Below are 22354 nucleotides of genomic sequence, written 5' to 3'. Positions count from 1 at the left end.
GGAGGTGAGACAAAGGGCTGTTTATGTATTAACTGCAAGAGATTCAGCTTGAACAGCAGACAGAGAAGGCGAGAAGTGTGGGCAGACCCCAGATCTCAGAAGGCACTGTGAGTCCATTAAGGAGCTGGGCCTTATCCTGCAGGCCGTTCAGAGTTATCAGTGGCTTCTCTTATCCATCCGCTCCCATCCAGCCTCCTGAGCAGGATTCTCTGGATTTGGCCCCACCTGCCTTTCCTATTATTTCCCCACATGCCCCAACCCACACTCTTGGTACATGCCCCAGGGTTCGCCTGTCACCTTGACTAGAATGTCCATCCTCAAAAGTTCAATACAATTAGAGTCTGGAAGCATTTTCTGAGCTACTGGCATGTGCCAGACATTGTGGGCTATCGTCTTTCCATTTACCTTCCATTCATTCACGCTATGAATATTTATTCAGCGCCAATATATAGAGAGTGCTCTGTGCTACTTTTCCAGCCCTAGTTTAAATAACATTTCTGTGAAGGTCCCAAATGCTCCAACTGGCCCAATTTCTTCTACTTTTCCTCATCCTCTGAATCCTCATATCCTAAATGTGCTTCTCTACTGGGATCTTGTCACTTTTTATACTGCATGACAACTAAATATTTATATGACTCTGAAACCTTCATGAGTCTACTCTAGGAGACTGAGTCCAGGTCCAATCTGCCATTGTTTTCTTCTGTACCCCAGAACCATATTGCATTAGTATGTGAGCTGCCGTGTTCCTAATAAATATGCAAATGGGTGAATACGTTTTCAGAAACTGGATAATAGTAACCTTACGTTGGTAGTTCTTAATGATCTGCATTGCCAGAGCAATTAAATTATTTGTTCCAAAGTGATTAAGCGTGAGTCTAGTATATTTTCTCTTAAAAGTCACCATTTCTTACAGGATTCCAAGATTTACATAAAAATCTAATAGGTAAATAATATGTGGTTAAGGATTCTATGTCTAAAGGACTTGGAACTGTATCACCTCTGCTCTTAGCTCTGCATTTATACCTTTATTCATGTTTTTTATGTAACCTTATAATCTTGGTAAGTCAAAACAGAAAATAGAGTAGACTTATCCCTATTGATTGCTAAAAGTAAAACTCTGCCTAGCCTTTAGCTTTATGCTTTTTCAGTTATCTGCGTGGATTTACAGCTGACATTGGTGGGGTTTACTTCTGCATTTCCTGGGCACACCAGTCTTCCTACCGGCAGGTTCTGTGATTTATAGTGAATACTAGAGTGGAACGCTATCTATCTTCACATTAAATACTGTACCTGAGGCTTGAGTCTCTACAGTGTATCACTGGTCTATTGGAATAAAAGACAAGGAAATATTACTTAAAATTAAGGGATTTATTGAAAAATACCACTGAGGAATCCCTGCTGAACTATCAGGCAGCTTGGAAGTGGAGACTCACGATACAATATAGATCTTCAGCCTGCTTGTATCCCCCCATCCTGGCTAATGTTGCCTGAGCTTTAATTGAAACCACACAAGGTTTCGAGAACTTTTCCTTGTCACCCATTCCAGCTAATCAGCTAAAGTCAGCATTCAGGGTATTCTTGGGTCAGTGATGACTCCCCAAGGAACTGTGGATTGATTGAGCTTGGAAAGTCTCAGTAAGTCACCTGGTCACCTGACTCAGTATCCTCTCTTGTGGCTGGCTAACTGCCTTCCAAATGGATGGGTGATAGTCTCAAATAGCTGATAGGATAGGGCTGTTGCTAATTGGCAGGGAGGAGGTTTTCACTTTAGAAATCACATCTCTATACTCCCATTTCTATTTACTTATTTCCTACCCTCACCCCCATTCATAATCCTAGAGCAGTGAGCAGTTACTGAGTGACAGCTGTGTACTAAGTATATTACATTATCTAAATCCAAACTTCAGGATTTTTCTAGATTAGCTCTATTATTAACTTCTTATTAAAGATGAGGAAACACATTTGGAGAAAATAAGTCACAGATGTAAGCCCTGGGTCACCACCCTGTCCTCCTGCAACTTGCCGGTTGCACATGTACTACCTTTAATACTAACTGGCCCAAGGCTTAACTGTGAAACTTCACCTCCTGGGTACATTCTGAAATCAGGCCTCATATTTTGAACCCAAATGCAGATTTTGCAACTTATCTTCCATGTGAGATCATCTTCTGTGTTCCATTATGTATGTATTTAGAAAGTTGACTGTAAAACTGCTACAGTGTTTTTAAAAAGCAATAATAATATTAAGGAATTATTTTATAAATATATATGTATTTTTTCAGAACTCTGTAGTACTAGTACCTACGCAGACAGTATATGACATTTCATTATTCAGCCAGGCAAAAAAGAAATCTCAGTCTCTGTAGAGAGGCAAGCAAACAGCCAGTAACCTTCCCACACTACACACACCCACGTGAGGCCTTCTCTGGATCAGTTATTGGAAATAATCCTTAACTCCCTTTCTCTCACATGATTGGTGGTGCTTTAGGGTAAGGGGGAAAGTTACATCACCCAGTTTCCCCCAGATCATTCCAGTCCACCAGGACCTCCTGTGCCCCTCCCCAGACCTCCAAGTCCCTGCTCGAAGGTACTTGGGATCAAACTTGCTTAACTTTACCTGGTAAAGGCCACAGTGACTAACAGCATACCAAATAGCTGTTTTTGAATATTATATTCTTCTTTTTAGCTATTCTTAAGTGAAAAGAAAAAGTTCCTAGACAGGCAAGCAAACTCCTGTGTATTTCACCCATTTATCTGTCAATTAACGCATCACGTGTTGTCACCTTTTATGACATAAATTTGATAGGTATTAATTTCTAAAAATACTCGAAGGATCACTACTCCAGTTAAATTGTGTTCTTCTTTCTGTAAAGAGTATTGTTTATTATTAATGACAAAAAAATTAATTTGGGGGGCAGTTGGATTGGCCAAGCTTTTTATTCTTTAGCCAAAGAACTCATTATATTTGAGTATAATAAAACTCCAATATTTTGTTGAAGTGTCAATGGCCCAGTTCTTCCAGGAGACTTACAGCCTTGCCTTGGAGTAGACAGACATTTGAGAAATATATATGTACATATATAAGTATGTGTGTACATAGATAGATAGATTCACACAAAGACATTAATTCCTCCTTTTGCCTATTCTCAAACCTGTCAGCTTTCACACTCTACTCTTTTACATGAGTAAAAAAGGGGGGCTTTCCACGTATAAACATATGCACCTAAGTTTACACACACACACAGAATGACATCCAATTGTCACCTGCTTCTCTTGCTGCAGAGAAAAGAATCAGACTATAAGAGTGGATTTCATGTTCTTGGCAGTAATCCTGTGGTTTGCATGACAGGATGGCTCATCTTATTATCAAAGTTTAGCACAGTTTATAAATTCCTTTTATAGAGTTGTAGTTGTAAGTTCCTCTTACTGCTGTAATTAGGCCCATTTCAGTGACGATCTCCTTTCCAATTTTAGCGTTTCTAAAGGCTAAGCAGGTTAAGTGCAAACTGTCGATCCTGGAGAGAAGAGGTGAGCCATTCCTAAAATGATTCATCTTGGTTAGTCAGCAAAAGCTGTGGGATTTGGATTTTATCTTCCACACCTTGTTCCGCTAGACAAACACACTCAGAAGAATCGAGCTCTTCTTCCCTAAATGCCTGAGAAGTGTGTCATTTTCCCTCCTCTCTTAAGGACATGGAAGTACTACGGGGACTTAAAATGAGCTGTCAGTCACCATTAACCCCTTCCTTTCGGAATCCCCAGGCCAGGAATAAATCCCAACTTGCTTTTGACTCTCCTGTTGAGGTCCTCCAATCCCTGCCAAGGTTCTGAAACCACACTGTATGGAAGTCACATGATTCAGTGGTGTGGGTTTTCTTTGTTGGTTGGGTTTCTCTGAAGGAGTTTCCTTAACAACCCATACAACCTCATGAACAGGATTCCTCGTGTTTATTACGTTTGTATCATAAAAACAAAACTAAAGAGAAGTGGAAATTCTAGTTGTTAGACAGTGAAACCCTTTCTCTAATTCTCTAATGTGGTTAAAAACGGAGTGAAATGCAATCAAGTCTGTTCCGCATAATCTTTCATATTTGCGTTCTTCTGAACTATCACCACCGGAATCAGATAATATAGGGCTGTTATTCAGCCAGCACTGTGAGCTTGTCCTGGCTTGCTTAAACTTTCTTTGCTTTTGTACATTTTCCCAATTGAGCAGCACTCTTTTGTTCAGAAATATTTGTCAAGAATTCAGATTTGAAACAATATCATCAAAAAACAAAATGTGATAGAAATCGGCCCATTTCCTTTCATTGTCCCAACTGAGGGTTAAAAAGTAATTACTGTAAAGAGCGGCAAATGCCTTTTGTCTATTTTCATCCCTTAAGTAAATGCTCGTATTGTGATGTTCTTTTTTGACGAGAAAGCAAAATGTATGAAAAATCATCGGAATATGAGCCCATTAATTGTTCTTTAGATTACTTGTATACTTTAACTTTATACACTGAATTTCACATACATCGCTTTCCGTTTACAGAAGGGAGAATACTCACCAGTGATTTTAGGCAAGGATGATAAACCATTCTCCAATACAAGTCCCCCCTCAAAGATTGGTCTCGATTTCTGAATTTAAAGTACAAAACTAGGTTATTTATTTAGGAAGGAGGGGAGACATTGTATGGCTGTGAATGAAAAACCATTTGAAGAATTTCACACTTTCTTCCAGCTAGTTTAGGAGCCCCCCACACTGCCATCTTTTTGTCACTAGAAAACACTTTTGGACAATCACACAGAAATGTCCAGGACGTTAATGAAACCTCTGCTCCGTGGTTTTGCTTTCTAGCTATGCCCCTAACAAGTAAGGTCAATAGCTAAGTTAAAAATGGATGGAGAAATATAAGGAGGAGAATGAGGGGACTTTGGAACCCCAAATTAGTAGCTGCTGGCCTCCAGGACTTCAGCGTCCTTAGAGTAGTTGTTGGATGAGAAGAAGAAAACAACAACCACCAAAAAAATAAAAGCCTATTGATGCAACAGATTCGAGCACGGAAGACAAAAAGGGGGGGGAGCATGCGGCGAGGTGTGGGAGAACAAGGTCGAGGACCCCTCCACACTAGCTAGAATTTAAGGGGATAGTTTAGTGGCAGTCACAAATCAGAGACTCAAAGGGCAAAACACATTCAGGCGAATCTCATGATTATGATTTTTTTCATAGGTTGATGTAAATAACAAATCAGTGCCCAAATTTTGTTTTTATGAAAATCCTTATGAAGTCAGTGTTTTAGCCCAAACACTATCTTGACCACCACTGCAAAGTCAGTCTTGAGAGCATCCACATTTTAAATACAACTGAAAATTCCAGAGAATTATACCCATTTATTTCTGCAGACCTCGTTTTGATCTTTACAAGCGGCATTTCTCAGCATCTTTGACAGTTCCCGCTCCTGCTTAATCCAGTGGCCAGAATTAAATGCACTATGACAAATGCTGTTTCACTAAGGTGACCATGACACCATTGACGGAGTGGGGGCGGCGCGGGGGGGCAGTGCCTGGCAACAATGCAAACTGGCAAAATAGCCACATGGCAGCTGAAATCCATATATTCCCTTCCTGTTCTCCCGCGTTCCCTAGCTTGTCGTGCATTCTTTCCAAAAATTGGGACTTTTTTAAAACGCCGCATGGTGTGGGCAAATTGTTAAAAATCAGGACTGTCCCACCAAAAGTGGGACGTCTGGTCACCTTATCTTTCACCCCTGGCCCAGCTCAGAGGCCTGTTGGCAGTTCAGGGTAGAATATTGTTAGTGGTGTGGCCTCTGTGGTACCATTCTTTGGCTTAGAGAACTAGGATCTCCAAATCAGCGCCTTCAATGGAATTTCGAAGCCTGTTTTTTTTGTTTGTGTGTTTGCAGTTGATTATAATTTAACCCAATCTATACAAAACATTGTTTCTGTATGTGATCAACATAACATTGTTAATGAAGTATTTTTTGTTTTATTAAATCTTTTGAAGTCATTTTGTAGTTTAAGGTCCCAAACATCTGGATTCAGAAAGCACATTTGGATAGATGTTGGATCTTTCCACCTTTATTTATATTAAGGTTGATCAATGGGTCCCAGGAATGTTTGCCTATTCCTTTCATATAATTGCTTAACAATTTTTGATTAGTATTTTTTTTAATTTCACTTATTTTACTAAGGGTGGCCAAATAGCAGTTTTCTAATTATACAGTATCCTCTATACATATATCAGTTCTCCTTCTCCTATTAAGAACTACATTTTCTCATGAGCTCTTTATTACATTAAAAACTACCGTTTAAGTCCAGGCATAAATGCTCACTACCATAACTTGCCTTCCTAGCCATTTCCTGCACATGCGTGCCTCTGTGTGTGTGTGTGTGTGTGTGTGTGTGTGACAGAGAGAGAGAGAGAGAGAGAGATCTGGAAAAAGATGATATCAAACACCTTCCTTTAAAGCAGCGCTGTCCAACAGAATTTGAATGCAAGCCACATATATAATATTAAACCCTCTAGTAGCCATATTTTAAAAACAACTGAAAAGAAACAGGTGAAATTAACTTAAAGAATATATTTTATTAGTGCACTATATCTAAAATATTATCATTTGAACATGTAACCCATATAAAAAGTTATTAATGAGATACGTATAAACTTTTTATGCTGTTATCTTTGAAACTCAGTGTATATTTTACCCAGCGCTAGCCACATTTACACTGCTCAGTAGCCACATGGAGCCTTTGCCCGGGTATAAAGCACATCTCCCTCCATGTACAACAGTATCCAATTTGAAACATCTAATTTCTCAGTCAGGATATATTTCCCTTTACAGAAGAAACCACATGTATAAATATTTTAATCTAGTTTCTCTCTCTCTCTCTGTCTGTCTGTCTGTCTCTCTCTCTCTCTCTCTCTCTCTCTCTCTCTCGCACACACACACACACATTAACATCCATAATTCCTTGTAGATAGGTTGTTAAATAAACCTGAAAAGTAAAGTATAATCCTTCCTCTTAGCAGTGCTTTCTGAAGAAGCCTGGGCGCCTATTATCTTGAGCATTAACCCGTTACCGTATTTAGTGTTGTCTGAGCTGCTGACTCATTGCCCGTGAATGGCCCTGCTGCCCCTGGTGATTGTTTGACAGAAGGCCAGTCATGGCTGCCTAGTGCTTCTGAAAAGCTGACCCCGTAACATCCACATTCTTTTGGTTGCTTTTGCTGACACACTTTCAACTCAAAAACTGTTTTCAAAACAAAAGCATAATGAAGTATTCAGCTTCTAAACGCAAATGTATTTCATTTCGTTAAAATTATGTGAGTGTGTCAAGGAGGGCAAAACAGCAAAGAAATAAATCTGCAAAGGAAACCATCCTTGAAGGCTGACATTTGAGCTACTGGCGTAGAATACTTGGAGACAGTGTTCTAAGACGGCCTGGGCATCCAAATGGAAGCCGCCAGGAGATCTACTTTTTAACTTTCTCAGCGTCGCTTCTTAGCTCTGGATTACTGACCTATTTGAAATTCTGTTCACTTTTTCAAAAGTGAAAAATGTATCCCATCATCCACCCTAGAAACCCTTTCCTCCAATGAAGTTTCTAAACAAAGAATGTGAGATGCTGTCCATTAATTAATAAGTGCTATGATACTATTGAATACTTAAAGCAGGGATCCAGTTAGCAGTGCCTAGCAGATACTGCTCTGACGAGTGGATAAGGGGATCGTTCACACTATCCTCATCTTTACACATAAAACTCAGTATTCCAGCCTACAGCATGGGCTGTTGTCCCTGCTTTCTGTGAGTGCACAAGTTTTCAGATTCTTCTCTTTTCCTGGTGGATGGGTCTAGAATTCTTGTATCTTCTAAGTCCTTACTTGAGCTAATTTCCCCACTCCCTTTTTCTAATGCCTTTTACCCTAGAGTCTAATCTGAAGTGACAGTAAAATTTCTTTTTGGCCCACATCTTATCCACAATAGCCAAAGTCTGTTTTGCTGATTTTAGTGAGATGTGATTCGTTTCACGTAGTTCAAAGTTTTCAATAAACGAAATGAATGAGCATTCAGCTAGTTGCTTTGACATTTGTAACCACCAGAGGGCGATAACGGTTCCTCTCTTCCAGCTGTGCCCAAGCTCTCTTTGCCTCCAGAGAGAAGACGTGATAGAGGTTAAGTTGAGTGCAGAGTATAATGGTCTGTGAGATCCAGATAGAAAATTAAATTGTATATTTGGAGAAATCTAGAAAGTGGCATCTTGCAAACCCTGCCAACAGTTGACACATTATTTATAAATTTGAGGATTTCACATAAATATCTGCATTTCTACCCTGAACTTGAAAATAAGATGTGGCCATGTTCTATCCGTGCACATGGCCAGTCTGTGGCACAGTCAGGGGAAGCTACGCTTTTCAAACAGGGCACATTCTCTTCATTTCACTCCATTGCTACCAGTCTTCATTTTTCCAACACTGAGACTGACTACGTATCACGAGACGACATATCGGCAGACCATCAAGCTGCTGTCATCGTTTTTATTACCATGTTACGAACTGGACATTTTCTTTTTGTACTGAGGTCTATATGAACAGTGGTTAAAATAAAAACAATCCAAAAAATAATAATTACCAAACTTCTTAGAATTTCAAGGAAAATGAGAAAGAAAAAAATATATTTCTTTGAGGCAGTAAAGAAAAATTCATAAGGGAAAAATGCACAGGCATGATGTGCCTGGGTCTTCTTGGCTTCCATGCATGTGTTTTCACTATTTATGTCAGTTGGCTGCCCCCAGGGGCTTAGAATACTCTAGTCCTCACTCAGTGCCAAGTCCCTACTAGTGAGAGGGACTCACACATCTCACCCTTCTTTGTGTCCATCTCCTTGAATTCAGTTTTCCCCCATAAATGGTAAAACTTGGAGGACTGAGATTAGGGAAAGAGTACATTTCCAAGAAAATCATTTCTGCGTTGTTTGTCCTAGGCCTCAGACAGACAAAGGGTCCCTGGGACCCCCTGTGATGTAGCTTCCTGTTGGTAGCATCCCCCTGGTAACTCCTGCTTCCTGAAGGTGGTACGTCAGGCTTCAGATCAGGGTCGAGAGATCCTGGAAGCCAGTCAGATGTCAACTCTCATTTATCCCCATTATCTAACTACCAAGAAATGTCTCTCGGAACTGACTCCACAAAGATTTGCAAAATCAACATACAAAGGACAAAATATCAATCTTGGCACCTGATGGGGGAGAAAACAGATCTGTGCATAGCTGGGACCCACTAAGGACGCATAGAACTAAGATTTGGACTTGGGAAGGATAAATTCCAACCAACAACTGTACTAATATTAATGTACTAACATGAATGCTTCTTGATCTCAGAAAGAAGCTATACTATAAATATCATAACCCATAGATAACCTATGTTGCATTACTGTGTCTTAGGCACTGTGTTAGTGAGCTTTAGTCATTAGGAACAACTCCGTCATCATTCCTAGTTTAGAGGTGTGGAGAATGGTGCTTGGAGTGGTTAAGTAACTTACCTAACATCACATAGAGATTAAATCAGTAACGAGGTAAGATGTGCCTGCAGCCTTGTCCAAACTCAGGGCCTTGACTCAGCCGCTGTAATAGATTCCTTTCCTTCTAGGACAGTGGTTCTCAGAATTAAGTCCTAAGACACCGTACAGGGGTACTTGAGGCCAAAACTATTTTAATAGCCTACTATTTGCCTTATTGGCACTGATGGTGCAAAAACAATGATGGGTAAAACTGCTGGGACCTTATAACTAATGAGGGGGCAGCAGCACCAGACCCGACTGACAATTATTATAGTCCTCACTCTCATGTACGACCAATAAAAACAAAGGCAAGAAACAAGGGAATTTTATGAGATTTTGGAACTTTAAATAGCACCTTTGAAATAGTGTGAGGAAATGGGAAGTGTGTACAAAGGACTTTTAAAACATACTAGGGACCAGTAGTTGTCCCCAAGGACAATGATGGGGAGGTCCGAGTGGAACTGGCCCCTTCTTTCATAGAACATGTTTTCTTGAAAGAACAATTGCAAACTGTGGTGACTTTTCAGGCCAGTGTACTTAGCAAATATTTTCTTGAACATGATTAAAGTGATCCTGTCCCTTCAGAAAAAAAAAAAAAAAACAACAACTGACAGAGATTTTTGACAATGATAGTATTTACACTTTCAAGTAGAAATTAGAACTTGGGAAAGATTGCATCTGCCGCTATGAGCGTGACAGCTTCTCAATACCTAACTTACTTCTTGGATGAGACTGCTGTGATATTAATAACAATAATTTTTTGTTATTGAAAATGAAATGTGTCAACATTTGGAAGATCTGCGTTACCCAGTAAACCAGTATTTTCAACATAACCAGTTCATGATGGTAGAAAATCACACCCAGGGTAAAAAAATCTTTACCAACTATGAGATCGATTGTGAATTTTAATGTAATAGACAATGCCAAGTTCATCAGTGTATTTCAGATTCCACGTTCCAGCTCCATGTGGAGTTTCAGTGTCTTATGGAAAACAAATATCCAAGATAATCTGAAAGGCTCTGAAAAGACTCTTCCATTTCAAGCTACATGTCTGTGTGAGCCTGGAGTTTCTTCATGTCCTTCAACCAAAACAAACGGCAAATCTATGTATTGCCGTAGATTTAACACAGGAAGCAGATATGAAAATCCAGTAATCTTTTATTAAGCCAGGCAGTAAAGAGATTTTCAAAAATGTAAAGCCATGCCATACTTCCTACCAATATTTTTGTTTTGTAAAATATTTATATTTTATTTAAAAATACCTGTTATTTATGTTACATGTAATGGCTTTATCATTGTTACCTAAATGAATTTATAAATAAATATATTTAATATTTCTAAGTTTTAATTTTAATATTTTTTTTCAAGACAGTCTCATGATGTCACCCTCAGTAGAGTGCGATGGCATCATAGCTCACAGCAACCTCAAACTCTTGGGCTTACGCAATTCTCTTGCCTCAGCTTCCCAAGTAGCTGAGACTTCAGGTGCCTGCCACAATGCCCGGCTATTTGTTGTTGTTGTTGTTGCAGTTGTCATTATTGTTTAGCAGGCCTGGGCCAGACTTGAACCTGCCAGCTTCAGTGTATGTGGCCACTGCCCTACTCACTGAGCTAAGAGTGCCAAGCCTCAGTTTTGATTTTTAGTAAGATAGATAGCTCTTGGGTTTTCAGAGCAAAAAGTTTGAAAACCTCTGACAGAAAGTATAGTACCACTTGGTTTTTTTTTTAAAGACAGAGTCTCACTTTGTCACCCTCAGTAGAGTGCTGTAGCGTCACAGCTCACAGCAACCTCCAACTCCTGGGCTTAGGTTATTCTCTTGCCTCAGCCTCCCAAGTAGCTGGGACTACAGGTGCCCATCACAAGGCCTGGCTATTTTTTTGTTGCAGTTTGGCCGGGGCCAGGTTTGAACCCACCACCCTTGGTGTATGGGGCCAGCGCCCTACTCACTGAGCCTTAGGTGCTGCCCGAGCACCTGGCACTTTTTTAACCCTAAAGTAGAATGGCAGTGTAGTGATACTCAATTAAATAGTATTATCTTTTATCTTCATTTTTTAAAAAGATACTCATCCTGGCTGAGCGTGGTGGCTCACACCTGTAATCCTAACACTCTTAGAGGCCGAGGTGGGCAGATCACTTGAATTCAGGAGTTCAAGACCAGCCTGAGCAAGAGTGAGATTCCCAGCTCTAAAAATAGCCAGGTGCTGTGACAGGTGCCTGTAATCCCAGCTACTCAGGAAGCTGAGGCAAGAGGATTGCTTAAGCCCAAGAGTCGGAGGTTGCTCTGAGCTATGATGCCTTGGCATTGTACCCAGGGTGACAAAGTGAGAAACCCTGTCAAAAAATTTAAAAAATAAAAACACTCATCCTTTTTGAGTCAGAAAAAAATTGTTAAGTCAAGACATCGGTAACCCTCAAGTGGCTACAAAGGCATTTGGCAAACACAAGGCCACTAATCAAAGTAAAAACAGACCAGTAACGGGCAAGACGAGAGAATTTATGCCCAAGAATTAAACAGAATTCCTCTGCGACTTTATGATTTTCAGAAAAGGTATTTCTTTGTTTTACAAACAACCACCCATATTTCGCACATAAATATTTTTTTCTGGGGAAACAAGATATATGTTGCAAGCAACAACAGCAAAAAAATTAAGAATCTGGTTTCCATGCCAAAAAGTTTGTCACTGAAATTGAGTCCAAATAACTGCTACATTTGCATACATGTTATTTTTACGAGCGCACACTTTACGGCTGGGGTTTTATGCATATTAAAGAAAAATGTTTTAAAATGTGTTTAGCACAAACATATTTCAGAGTATTTGTTGAAAGTGTCGTAATCTGTATGCAAATATTTCCTTCCCTCTTCATCCACTTCCTTCTTAATGCTACTAACATAACTGATGAAGGTTCTGTTAAAATATTTTTTAAATTTTGCCTTTTTAGTTTCTTTTTCCTTCCCTGCCTTTTTCCATTCCTCCTCCCCTTCCTTCTCATCTTTTCTTCTTCCTTTTCTAATTGTTTTGATCTTTACATCATGATAAACTCAGACACAGTTGTACCTGCTCACACGTGCATGAATCTCTTACAAGTGTGCAGTGGACTTCTCTAACAAATGAATGAACACCAAGTATGACCAAGATAGCTGTGATCACAGAGAGATTTCAATACAATCTATGATATGCTCACATGTAGACAATTAAAAATTTCTTTTGAAGAAAGGAATGATTATAACTATTGGTAGGACTGGAAATTAGTGCAGCCTCTTTGGAAAACAGTATAGAGATCCCTCAAAGAAATAAATGTAGACTTATCATTTGACCCATCAATCCCACTACTGTGTATCTACCCAGAGGAGAAGAAGTCATTTTATTTAAAAAAAAAAAGTCACATTCAACTGTTTATTGAAGCACAATTCACAATCGCAAAAGATGTAGAATCAACTTAAATGCCCACCAATTTATGAGTAATGTAAGGAAAAGTTGTACATATATACTTTGGAGTACTACTCAGGTATAGAAAGGAATGAAATAATGCCTTTTGCAGGAACTTGGATGGAACTGGAGACCATTATCCTAAGTGAAGTATCTCAGGAATGGACAAACACACACCACATATACTCTCTACTAACTGGGAACTAATCAGTGGGTACACATCGGCTCAAAGAGATATAAAATTCATAGAAAATCAAGACAGGAGGGGGAACGACCTACCTGCTGGGTGTAGTGAGCACCAGCTGAGTGATGGGCACACAAAGCCCCAACTTGAGCATTACAAAAGCTATCCACATAACAGAAACACTCGTACTCCCTTAATATTTTGAAATTTTAAAAAATTGTCTTTTAAAAAATTACTTGGACTCATCTTTGACACATTTGTACTCAACCCTCAAAATTTAATTTAATTTTCTTTTTGACCAATGTGGCAGGTATAATGAGATACAAGCAGGAAAAGGCTAAGTTTTGGCAAACATTTTTTTGACCTAGTCAGCAAAAATATGGTAATCTGTCTGCCTTATTTGGAATTAATTTCAACATGGAGAGTTTAAAGGTTTAATAAGGCCATCAGTATGGGAAAGCATTTGCCTATGCAGGGTTTTAGTCACATACTGTCCTACTTATAGTAATAAAAGCAGATTTCATCTAAAAAAAGCTTAAGATACTTAAATTTAGTGATTGTGTAAGTAAGTGATTTCGCAACTGTGTGCTTTTAAAGATACAAAATGAGATAGCCACTCTCCTTCAAAGCCTATCCTGCGAAAGTGACCTGTATTTTTTGATATTTTTGGATACTTGGCTTTTGTACAATATGTATTACTATAATAAAAAATAGCATTCTTATAAAAGTAAAAAAGATGACCTAGTGCTTTATTCTGAAATGTATCCTGTGAAATGTGTCCATGAAATACATGAATAAAAAAAAGATGCATTCAGAGACGACTTATGTCTCGTATCTTTGGTGGTGTTGTATCTTTGAATTAGCAAGTTTAATAAAAAATAATCTCATGGCTATAAAAAGCAGGTATTTATGCTGAATATGTATGGATTGCTAATAATAGAAGGACATGAAAAGTTTTAAAAACTTGAAACAAAATTATATATAGTTTCTAATCCCTCAACTTCATTAAAAATTATGTGGTATGCCATATACACATGCATATGTATATACAGACACATCATTTAATTTTATATTGCACATATATATACACATATGCATGTGTGTATGTAACTAAAAGCAAATGTCCAAAATCTTCATAGGATTTCTTCCAGAGTGGAATGTAGATGCTGTTAATATTTCTCATAATTTCTCATGGTTTCTAAAAGGAAACTTATTTGACTTTTCAAAGGATACTGGTTTCCTGTCCTCTCTGGATTTAGTTTTTAATAAAACTGACTTTTTCATAAATATTAGCATATAAGCTAGTTATCTTTACATTTCTTATTTTAAAAAAGAAAATGTATGGGCCACCAAGTGTTTTAGGGATTGAACGCCTCTACTGAGGTCACCCAGGGACAGGACGAGTCATCACACCCATCATACCCAGGGAAATGTCCTTGTAAAATGAAAGCGTCATCTGGGCCAAGCCACTACCTTAACCTGACCATTGACAGGCAAGTGGCCATATGATTTCTCAGGCCTTCCCAGATGACAGCAGGTCTTTGACTTTGTGGTGTAAAAAATTCTGTACTCACTGCTGAATGTCTGTGTCTATTCCTTCTGACAGCTTTTTGTTCAAATATTGTTTTCTCTGCTTTATCTTACTTTAAATGATAAAGTATGTGTTGTTATCACAATTGATGAACTATTAAGAAGAAAGCTGAGTTTTCTGCTATTTTGTACTTGCCCAAATACTTTCTTGCTGTTTGGCAGTTGTGACAGGGAGTAAGAATTAAAGTAGGCAACAGAAAAGTAAGGTGTACTCAGTGGCCTGTGTGGATACGGACATTCCTAGAATTGTGAAGTGCACACATATTTCTGCAAACGGCAGGCTAGGATTTGCTGGAGAGGAGTTACAGATGCACAGCCTCTTCTGACATCTGAACAACTTAAACTATCACAGCTACAGCCCCAGTATCCCAGGGGTTGACGTAATAATCTGTGCTTTTAATAGAAAATATGTACAGACATCCATGACCTCCTGATTCTCAGACTGAGCTATGTCAGGAAGAACAAGTCCTTGAAATAGAGAGAATGCCCCAGTGTCCATGAGCATGAATTCTCTCTCCGGCTTTTAAATGTCTAGAAAGGCCCATTTCCCAGCAGTGCTCTACTTGAGTCTGGCTTAATTAACATCCCGGTGTCTGAGGTGATTCTGAGTTTAGTACAAGGGCCCTGATTCTAAATCCATCTTACTATAGCTTCGTAATACACTTTGATGTTCTTAGGCCAATAACTCACAACCTGGTGAAATTATCTGGATAAGCTTATACTTCAGCTGAGTGTAGGGCCAGGGATGAAAATGTAGGCTTCATGTTATCAGTCATTTATTGAGGATTACTAATCATCATTAAAGATGATAAGCCGGAGATGAGGAAGAAATAAGCAAGATGGTCCTGCCCTCAAGTTGCACATATTCCTACAAAGAGTAAGAAAATTTATGATAATCTGACGTGTTAACAAGTGCTACACTGAAGGTCTCAGAGTGGTGTGACCACACCAAGGACTGGATGGAGCATGGAGGCCATCTGAGGGCACAGCTGGGAGGAGCAGAAAGGAAGTCTGAGCTATATGGACTTGGAGAAGGCCTCAGGAGGAAATTACACCTACCTTGTGCAAATCCAAAGGTCTGGATAGAATCTGTGGTGAAATTATGGACCTTTTTTAGTACAGAGTGTTGTACCATCTAGACCAGGGTTTCTTACCCTCAGTGCTATTCACATTTTGGAATGGGCAGGGGGTTGGAGGATTTCCTGTGAATTGTAGGTGCTTCACAGCATCCTGGCCTCTCCCTATCAGATGTCAGTTGTATCTACCCTCCCTCAACAACCAAAAATGTTAGAAATTGCCAAACGTCCCTGTGGGGTGAGGGCAAAATCACCCTTGATGGAAAACCATTGGTTAAAGGTACTATCCTCATTTTTCTGTTAAAAACTGAAACCAAGTTGAGAGTAAAAGACTTGCCCAGCTAGTTAGTGTTAGAGAGAAAAAATAAAACCCGGTCTTCTGATCCCGGTTCAGTCTCCCCTTCCATAAACCAGAAGATGCCTCCGGGATATTTCAGATCTGAGATTTTCATCCTCTCCCAGCCTCTTCATGGTTGTAGAGGAGGATCCGCCTGATGCTGTGTTTGCAGAGAAGTAGCGAGAATCCTGAGGTTAGGTTTCTTCACGGGAGTGAAACCCTGGTGTGCAATTTGTGAATATGGCAACATAGAGTCACTCAGAAAAGGCAGGACCTGTTAAGTGGTTTGGAAGTATTCGGACGAATCTAACCATTCCTTCTCAAGTAACTACAATCATTTCTAACCAGATTCCCCTAACATCTGCTACAACTGAAGCCAGCCAACCATGTGAAGCACCAGAAATGACCAAGCTTTGTGTGTTCATGGCTGCAGCATCACTCTCCACTTTGCATTACCCTGAAGCATCCTTTGCAAATTGATGGTCATCATCATCCCTAACCAGTTCTCTTAACAGTGAACCTACAATTAATGGCTACAGTGATTTGAAATTCGTCTCCAGCCTGACCTCTGAAATCTAGTAAGCTAGGCTCAGGGCACTGCCATCCCTTAACTATAAAAGAAAGGGAAGACTCCAGAAGTCTTGAAGATCACCCTTCTCCTTCCTCTTTTTGGTAGTTAGGGTACCATTCCTGGGTAGATAGAAAGTAGATAAAATGTCTGCTTTGGTTTCTCACATTTTCTGTTTGAATAAAAAACTTCTTCAGGCTGTAATGAAATTATTTTAGTGTGGTACAAGTTTCTAGGGATAAGAGAAAGGAGATCGTACCAAATACTTATGAAAAAAGAAGTCAAAATTTAAGATAAGAAAGGCAATGTAGTAAGATTTTTCCTTGACTACATCTCTGTTAAGTAACCTTGTATTTCCTCTGACTTGGTTTTTCCTAAGGTATGTATAAATACATTTATCATTTAAAAGCCTAAATCTGATTTTCAAATCTCTGTGATTAAAAAAAAAAAAACCAAACTTCTTAGATTTAAATTTGGTGCCAACCCAAAATACACATTCATTCATTCTTTTGTTCATGCAGTAAATATTATTGCAGGCTTACTATGTGCCAGCACAGGAAGACCAAGTAAGACTAAGACTGTTCTAAGTCTCAGTAGTGAACAAAGTTTCTGCCTTTAGGAGCTTTTTATGCTAGTGTGCAGACACCATGAATAAATAATAGATAGTAGTGGTGCAATGCAGGGAAATAGATGAGAGTAAACAACACACATTGAGTGCTATTTTAGGCAGGAATATCAGTAAGTGCATAGGTATGAATAACAATGTGAATGTTAATTTGCTCCAGTGTAATACTAGGTGAGCTCCCACAGAATCTGACTTAGGAATGACCACTTACTCCATTGTTGTATAAAAATACATCCCCTTTACCAAATCCCATCACCACAAACTATTATTGAGGCCTCTATTTAAATCGATACCATTGGTATGAAGGTCGTTATCTTTTTAGATGGCTCATTCTATTTTTGTGTGGTTTAATTTGAGGGGAATTCTCTTAGGAAGCAAATATCTACCTCCTGCAACCTTTCTGCCTAACATATGGCACCCCAAACACTTCTTGTTCTACTGGTCCTTAAGACATTGACTCCTATCTCAAATTTGACCCTAGTGGAAAGTTTTCAGGGGGTTCAGCAGAGGAGACAGTATTTTAATATTATTTCATTGACACTAAATTTTAATTTATAGTCACACATTAGCTAATCTAGATCTAATCTAGAATCTAAGTTAGCTGACTTGTCTTCAGTTCCCACTCAATGTTCACAGGAATATCTTGCCTTGCAGTTGTTCGATAGGATACAGGAATAGGGGAGATTAGGATCGATGCCCTTAATACAGTAGCAGCTCCTTGGGAGGCTGCCTCCATCAAGGAGAAGAGTAGAAAGAGAGAAAGAGAGAGAGTATTTGGCTCTGCACACTCCAGAGGGGCCATGCCAGATAGAAGCCAAGAGTGATAGGGATGGATCTGCCTTCGAGTTAGACAGTTGCTTTGTCACTGGCTGTGAGATACCAACTGAAAGGGAGGATACTTGCAGGTAGAAGAGGAGCAGCAACACCTAAAAGCTGACTCATGATTAGGGGATTATCCTCGGTGCAACTTTTACTAATCGTAGATCCCATCAAGGTGTCAACCCAGGCCTCCCATGGGATCCTTCAGCACAGCATGTCCGTCTGAGCATGTCCAGTTTCCCTTCCTCTTACTTCAGTCTGGGGTGACCCAGGCACCTGGATAAAAAACAAGCATGCAAAGACCCCCTTCTCAGGCTTGCCAGGTAAAGGGCTATTGCCCCGCAGCAAAATCTTACAAGGACCCTAGGCCAATACCAAGGAATTTCTTGAGTGATTCTGTATGTATTGCCAGATAGAGTCAAATATGTTTCTCTATCTGTGCTAACTTTATTATAGAAATAGACAGAACGTTATAAACTATGAAGTATATAAGATTGTGTGAGATTTTCATTTATTTCCTGGTTCATGAAGGTAAATAATATTTTTAATATCAATGTACTCCCAGATGCATAGGTCTAACCTAATCCAACCCCCATTATTTTTTAAAAGAATGTATTTTAACAAAGAATCTGAAAACATTACTCTTGTAAGAAGACATTTAATTCAAAGAATGTCAAAATAGATGTATGTCCCTAGGATCTAAGCACAGAGAGAAACTGTTGGGTCATTACATAACAGAACAAAGGTTAATTGTATACTGAAAACGTCTTTATCTCCTATTAAGTAGATCTCTTGTAATAAGGAACCTATCTGAGAACTTGGATTAGAGTAAGGGAGGGATAGTATTATAGCATTTCCTTTGTGTACCTGAAATCACAGGATGCCTGAAACCCGTCATGGAAGCTAAAATAATTATCGTGGTCATTTTAGCTAAGCTGGGTTAAAGAAAATAGGTGAAGAAGAAACCCCAGGTTGGAGCTGGGGTGGAGGAAATGTATCACCCACCAAGGGTGCAGAGGGCAGCTTTCCTGCCCCTTCCTCCCCAGCCACCTTCTGAGCGATGCCTCCTCCCCTTGACTTGGCTGTGGAGCCCTCTCCATGCTTTCCCTTCATCTTAACACGTGATTTCCGGAGTTTCACATTTGTGCTGCTTCAAGCCATCTGGCACCTGCGACAGTAACATCCAGCCTGTGTATGTTTGTGAGAAGTAAAGGGACAAGGGGAGGAGGAGGAGAAGGACGCTGGGGAAGACTGGCTGAGGAGGGAGAGTGGGCTTATCCCAGGAGAGGGATAAAGGGTCTCCGGCGTTGGCCAGGGGGATCTCGAGCTTCTCTCTTTTAATTGTCATCTATAAGTTTTCTCAGAAGGCAAAAGCTTAGAAGATCATTCAGTCTTGATAAGAAACGTTAACAGCCACTTTTGTGACCTACCTGCTATGTGTATGTTATTACGACACGATGTACTAAATCACGAGGATTAGTAACTAACATTAGGTTGTCCTTTAGAGCATCATTCTTACAGGGTGTCTACTGTACAAGGGCTCCAGCTGGAACCATTAGAGGAAATGTTGGCCTGAGGACCGTGACTTTAGCAGTGATTTCCTGGGCTTTAGTAGAAGTGATAGCGATATAACATCCAGAAAGTTATCTGCTTGGAAAAAAAAAATAGTAGATTCTATATTTTCCTATTTCTGGGATTTTAATCCACTCAAAGCAAAGAGCTGCATCAGGAGCCCAAGGTTCCAGGCCACTCTCTCTCACTAACCAGCTGTTTAATCTGGGACTGTGGTTTCACCCCTCAGGGCTTCAGCATCCACTTCTGTGAAATGACTTCTAGCATCAATCTCTATTATTATAAATATTTCTTAAGTAAATGAAAACCAGAGCTCTGAATTGAACATTAGAGGTCATTAATAGTGTATAAGGGGACTTGTAAAATATACTATGTTCCAGATCTGCCACTTCTGGCTTCCTGTTCGTGTAATAAATATGTGTGAGTTGCTTGGCTAAAGAAAAGTATATTTTCTCATTACAGATAAATAGGATTTACCAGTCCCTGGATGAAGTGCTTGGGAAGTCTTTAAATGCCACAGTCAACCACCGTGTCAAAGAAAAGAAAATAGATGGTTTTGGAAAGTTCATGCTGTTTCTGCACTGAATTTTAGGTGAGTGTGCTTAAGATAAATTTAAAATGGACATTGAACTCCTTCCCTTTAAAGGGCTTCTCTTCTTTGTATGAAAAAAAATTGAATATTATGAAGACTTTTCAGTTTTGCACTTTCGTGAGATGCCAAGGAAAGACTTGGTCTCTGCACCTTTTGTTTCTTTCTTCCTCTTATTATCACAAACCTCTGAACTATGAGGTGGACAAAATAGAGATGGTCCTGAATCTCATCCTGGTTCCTATTAAGCAAACGTCATAATACTTCATTCCATTCTAAAACTCAACTTGTTTTTTTAGTACAGAAAAGGTATTTAATATCAGAGTAATAAACCAGAATGGGACAAAACTATGTTTTAATGGAATAAACTTCGGGGGAATTTGATGGTGGTGATGGTCATTTAGTCACCAGCAGCTCTATGTGTGACATAGGGGTAACTTTCCAGAGGCTGCATTTTGGAAGATTTTATATGGCTTAGAATGAAAAGCAAGACACGGTTAAGGTCAGGTGCACTAACGTTTTAAACTGCTGTGTACAATGAAGCACACACTCAAGTGAACCTTTATTTTTCCAGGCCATAAAATGGATGAATAAATACATCTTACATCATGATATGTTATTGCCCTTCCATGTTACGGAAGACAAAAGCCTATAAATTGGAGCTTTAATATCACTCTAAAATACACCATGGTCATTTTGAGCAGAACAGAGAGAAACAGAGAAATTGAATGATCATCGTATGCCTTTCCAATCTTCCCAAGAGAAGTTCTCAAACTGTGGAGGGATTTAAAATATTTTTTTTAATTTCAGAATATTACAGGTACAAAGATTTTGGCTACATAAACTGCTTTGGTACAGCTTGAGTGAAAGTTACAAGTGTGTCCATCAGGCAGATAGTGTACAGGTGCCCGTACCTTCCCCCTGCCCCTCTTACCTGCTTGATTGCTAATGAGTGTTATTGCCACATGTGCACATAATTATCAATTGATTCGTGCACCTTTATTACCCTCTTTGAAGGAAGGTGATTTTCAGAACACCAGAATACCTGTTTACAATTCTGAATAAAACAATGCGGCCGACAGAGCCTTGACCACGGTTTGAATTTAGTCTAAATTTAGTCTGAAAATTCTTTATACTTTTCATTAACTTCAGAATGAAGGGGTTAATAATAATTCTTTCATAACCTTAAGGGTGTATAAATCTGGATTATTGTGATTGGATGTAGAACTAAAATGGCGATTTCGTTTATTTACAAGTTGTATGTTGCATGCAAATCCCAGGAGCTAAACTTAGTGCCCATCAAAAATACCAGTCAATCAATTTGCCTAGTGTAACAGTTACGCTAGAAGAGAAAAGGAAAATGAAGAACTTATTGTCTGACCCCTTTAATTTCAATTGTGCCATTCTGTGCCTGCTTTTACCTTTGGGTCATTCCTCGCGCTGTCCCTCCTCTGTGTGCTCCCAGGGACTGACCCCACGGGCTGTCTTTTCCAGCCTCAGCCTTCTCTCCCTCCCACCCTTTGGCTCCAGCTCCCCCCGTGACCTTGAATCCTGAACTCCAGTACTCCCACCCTTCCCTTGTCTGTTGACAGTTGTGAGTGGTGACATCTTTGGCTTCCTTTGTGCTAAGTTTTAGTTTGATTCACCATCCATAATTTAGTTTCCCAATTCTTCCATCATCTGTGTAGCCATTTCCCTAAATTAAATTCTATCATTTTAAATACTTAGAATGTTTTCTCTTTTCCTAGTCAGGTCCTAATTACTCCATCAATGCTGCATTAATCTCTTCCAAAATTATCAAAATCGAAGAGAATAGGAATTACATGCTTCTCCTTAGGATAACAAGTGATTCCCACAAATATGTGAATATAAAGTTGAGTAGGTACCTTTAATGTGTTTTATATATGACACTGAAATGTAATGCATGTACACAAAAGGTCCCAAGTAAGCGTGTATCTCAGTGAACTTTCACAAAGTAAAAGCAACCAGTCAGATGAAGAAGTAGAATAC

The 22354-nt window shown here is 39.3% G+C and overlaps 1 protein-coding gene across 5 annotated transcripts in view; it reads left to right on the top strand.

Moving 5' to 3' along the window:
- DTNA (dystrobrevin alpha) overlaps positions 1–22354 on the top strand; it is a 358694-nt gene that overhangs the window by 146457 nt on the left and 189883 nt on the right. For 4 of the 5 annotated variants that reach the window (XM_012802048.1, XM_012802053.1, XM_012802051.1 and 1 more), the window contains exon 2: positions 20218–20347. The gene's annotated coding sequence lies outside the window, so the exon portion shown is untranslated. Of the gene's footprint in view, positions 1–20217; positions 20348–22354 lie in introns of those variants that run through there. The other variant, XM_023510207.1, reaches the window with a different exon arrangement.

This window comes from Otolemur garnettii, unplaced genomic scaffold, assembly GCF_000181295.1.
Source record: "Otolemur garnettii isolate 467f Iridium unplaced genomic scaffold, OtoGar3 scaffold00012, whole genome shotgun sequence".
NCBI classification, from domain to species: Eukaryota; Metazoa; Chordata; class Mammalia; order Primates; family Galagidae; genus Otolemur; species Otolemur garnettii.
Note: the sequence above shows the minus strand (reverse complement) of the source record. Positions and strands in the feature narration are given on the sequence as shown.